Genomic DNA, 4,525 nt, shown 5'->3' on the forward strand with positions numbered 1-4,525 from the left:
GAATTCTATCCTATATCCGAACTGGATGATAGATAACACCCACCTATCAGATGTAATGGACTCCCAAATGGGGAGTCGGCCCTGGAGCCAGTTCCCAAAAGGGAGAAGGGAAGGTGGTGTTGGGAGAGAGAGGATGGTTCGCCCAAGCCATCAACGTGGGCGTTTATCGGTATCGAATCGCCAACGGCCTTGGGAAAAACGCTGTTGTGTTTGCTGTCTCCGATGCTGCCGTTGTTGATATTGCTGGCGAGGGTAGTTTTGCTGGCGCGGATAGTATGGTTGGTTCCGGTAGGAAGACCGAGGCCACTGCCACTTACGTTTTTGCGGGAGCTCCATACGGCGTGCAGTTAGGCGTGATTCGTGAATCGCCTTTAATTTGCAGTCGGTCTTCTGGTGGAATAGACCGGTACCATCAAATGGCATTTCCTCGATTCTGCGCTTCATCTCATTGGGGAAAATACAATTGTGCAGCCACGCATGCCAGCATAACGAGATGGCATTGACGAGGGCCCTTGAATCGGTGTCTACATGATGACGAGCGGTAGACAACTGTTGCACCGCCACCTGCATCGCCTCCTTAATGAAAACCCTGGCAAGGTCCGCTTGGTGCTCTGGAAGGGAGGAAGCAACGTTATCCAGCTTCTGCATGATAAAGTACTGGTAACGTGCCAGTGTCACTTCGTAGTTCGATATGCACACGCCGAGTCCAGAGGCCGCATAGATTCAGCACGCAAGCATATCGATTTTCCTCCCTTCCTTGTCCCGAGGAGCAGTATGTCCCCTGGACTCCCTGCCCTGGGAGGATTCAACCACAAGAGAGTTCGGTTTCGGGTGACGGAGCAGGAAGGGAATGTCATTGTCACAAACTCTATACATGGCCTCATATCTGCGGGAGATAGCTTGTGGTTGGGCCGGTTGGGCCCAGGGCTGGACCATAGCCTGGAGGAGTGTAGTTATAAGTGGCAGAGCTATGGATGCAAACTGCTCTCCCCGAACGACATCATAAAACTGATCTGCGGAGGGGCCTGACTGTTGATGAGCTTCGATTTCAAGCGAACGAACTAAACGGGACATGAGCTCTGTGAAAGAGACATGCGGTTCATCAGGTGAAGCAGGCCCTTGGTATGTGACAGCCACATCAGGGGATGTGGAGTTGACCTCCGAATCCTCGGAGTCTTCCACATAATGCGGCCAGTTTTCGCTTGAGGAGGTTTCAGGGGAGGTTGGGCGCCTCGTCTCCGTACACCTGGAGGTGGATGGTACGTCCCTCGGGACTGATGGTGATCCATGATCCCGAGGAAAATAGGGATATGGTTGGTAACCACCCCAGCCGGGGGGGAGCACCATATCCCAGGATCAACCAACTCTCATCTCGATGTTCGGATGAAAGGCTGCGACATCTGGGAGGCAATGGTGAGGCCACATGAGGTTCAGTCGGTGGCATAGGTGTTGGCGAGCAGTCCCTCGGCAGGGAGTCTCTGATCTCATCATCAGAGATGGACTCCCGAAGCGGCTCCTCCTGTTGCTGGGGAGGCACGCTCTCAGGCCGAGTGGTTGGCCTGGGGGATCCCAGTGGAATCACCTGCATAACGAGTTGCAGGGCCGGTCCCAAGGGGGTCAGTACCATGACGGCCGTCGGTACTGAAAAGCCCGATGAACCTGAGCCCCGGTGTTTTGGGCAATCAGGTTTCTTGCTCTTGCGAGCAGGCTTATCCAGCTTCTCCTTCCTCAACTTCTTATGGGTGGAAGGTTTATCCAGACCGGTATGCTTGTGCTGCTCCCATTTCTTAGCCGGGGGAGAAGGCAGTGACTGAGCCTCCATAGAAGCAGCGCCTTCGTCCGAAGGACGCTGCGGAGGATTGGCAGAGGTCGAGGAAGGACGCTTTGCCGGAGCACTCATGGTGGAGGAAGAGCGCTGAGGAGGCGTGGACGAAGAGACTGCATTAATGTCTGATCCCATAGGAGCTTCCTGAGACGATTCTCCATTTTTCCGCGCCTGCTTGGTAAATTTCAAGCAATTACCGCATTTGTCGGTCCTATGCCCCTCGCCGAGGCAGAGGAGGCATAAATCATGTGGATCAACTGGCAACATTTTAGATCCACATTCAATACATTTGCGGAATGCTGCCCGCTGCGCCATCACGGAAAAATGAAGAAAAGAGGACAGTATAGAGGGATATATATATATATATATATATATATATATATATATATAGCTTTTTTATATATCGAGAGAAGAGAATTTAAGAAGAAAACGGACAGAATCGGGAAGAACAACAAACTTGGAGCAAGAGGAGTTTAAGGTTTTTGAGAAAAAAACAACGAAGAGGCACAGATCTATAGCGAGAGACGAATAGGCACGAGGCACAGTGAACAGCGGTCGCAAAGACTAAGTGAAATGGCGGACACTCCGCTCTATTTATACCACGAAGGGGGAGGGGAGCGGAGTTTTCCTGCCAAAAACCGTTGGCTTTCTAATCTTCCGGCCTAGGCGCTGCGCAGGCGCAGCAACCCATATGTGTGATGCACAGAGGCCACGAAGAAGAACTGCCAGCTCCGTAAGGCCCGGCTGGCACAGCCGAGCTGGTCCTTTGGGGGACAGCAGAGTACTCCAAACTATTTACGGTCACTAAAATGAAAAGAGGCTAAAAATGTTTTAATAAATAATAAATAAATAAATATAGAAACATAGAAACAGCACGAGTCAGAAGGGGCCTCCCGGGCCATCTAGTCTGACCTCCGGCACCAGCCGGCTCTGCTCACGACATGCCCACCATGTGGACGTCCAGCCTATGCAAAAGGGCATCTCAGAAGTGGGAGGCCAACACTGAAGTGGCCAATCCCCTTCAATGTAAGCAAGCCAGAAATGCTGCCAATGGGGCCAATGACTCCCAGCTTCCACTGTGAGCTGCCAAAATCACACTGGGGGCGGCAGAATGCAGACCGGCGTGATGGGCGGGAGGGGAATCCCCCGCAATGCCAGAACCCAGTGAGGGCGCCCATGATGCTGATCGGGTGAATCAGGACAGATCACAGAACAAACGGGCTCACAGCACATCAACTTCCCCAAAATGTAGCGATCGCCAACAATATGAGCAGCTTTAAAACGGGAACTGGAGAAACACGCAAGACTGTCAAGGGCTGCTAGTCACGCCAAGGGCTGTCCCCGGGTCAGAGGCTGTTGCTGAGGAACATGGGGGGGGGGGGGCTTGTGGGGCCCAAGGAGGTCACGGAGTGGCCACTGAGTGAACAGCATGTGGGCCTTGGGGTTCTTAGGCTCCATCTGCCACCCTCTCCCCTTAAGGGTGCTTTATTTGGACCGTGATCTCTAGTTCCTGCGGGAATATTATACAAGCGATGTTTTCCCCTTTTTTGCTCCATAGCTGCTCTGAGTGCTACTTTTAAATTAATGTAACATTCCCAGCATAGGATCATCCAGTTGGAAGAGGCCTAGAAGGCCACTGGGTCCAACCCTCTGGCTCAAGCAGGACTCGTCTCCCATCCAGATTCTAACCGGGGCTGACCCTAATCTTAGCTTCCAAGATTAGGCAGGATCAGGCAATACCTCACGTTTTCAACTGGCGCATAGTGAGAGGGGCAAAGGTGACCTGAACCTTCCAAAGCAGTGCACCCCTACAGCCCTCGTCGAGTGGTTCCCGGGATTAAAGACTCACCGCAGGGCTTCTTGGCCTTTTCTGGGCGGTTGGCCTACCCTTTGAAATGGCATCGGGTCATGCCATCTCCTTTAATCATGTTGGCAAGGGTGGCTGCAGACCTACCTGTCACAACAGCAGCAATTTAGTAAATGAAACTAATTCATACAACATTGTACTTTTACTGGAGAAGATACTGATAGCAAATATTGATGGTTTCCATCTTCGGAGAAAAAGAGAGAGGAAAAAACTTGACTGACTCTTCCAAGGACGTGGCTGTCCTGGCACGGTAGAGCCGTGCCTTCTCGACCTCCACACCAACTAACATGCTCAGCCTAGGAGTCGCCCCACAGCAATTAACATTTGCCAGGGAGAAGTGTGTCTGGCAGCACGAAGAAACAGTGCCCAGTCCCAGAAGCAGGGAAAGATTTTTCTGAAGCCAAATCATCAAAATACACACATGCCCACAGGTCTTGAAAGTTCGTGCTATTGCATTTGTTACAGGGGCGCATTTTGCAAGAGCCTGGACACACTTCACTGGGTCCTTTTGTGAGGGTTGTTTCCCGGGATGTACAGATTTTTTTAACCAATTCCAGCTGTGTGCCATGGCCCTTCACTGAAAGATTCAGGCTTTTCTCCTATTAGAAAAGTACAGTGGTACCTAGGCTCATGGACACAATCCGTTCCAGGACTCTGGTCATGACCCAAATTGGTCATGAGCCAAGTCAAATTTCCCCATAAGGGTCAACGTAAATAAGGTTAATACATTCTGCAACTATTTTTTTTACCCACAAAAATTTGAAGCAAAATGACAAATAACAACAAAGATCATGGCCATCTCCCCCCCACCCAGCGATCGTGCGGAGGGGTGG

The sequence above is a fragment of the Varanus komodoensis genome, unplaced genomic scaffold (assembly GCF_004798865.1).
Source record: "Varanus komodoensis strain SLA01 unplaced genomic scaffold, ASM479886v1 scaffold11, whole genome shotgun sequence".
NCBI lineage: Eukaryota > Metazoa > Chordata > Lepidosauria > Squamata > Varanidae > Varanus > Varanus komodoensis.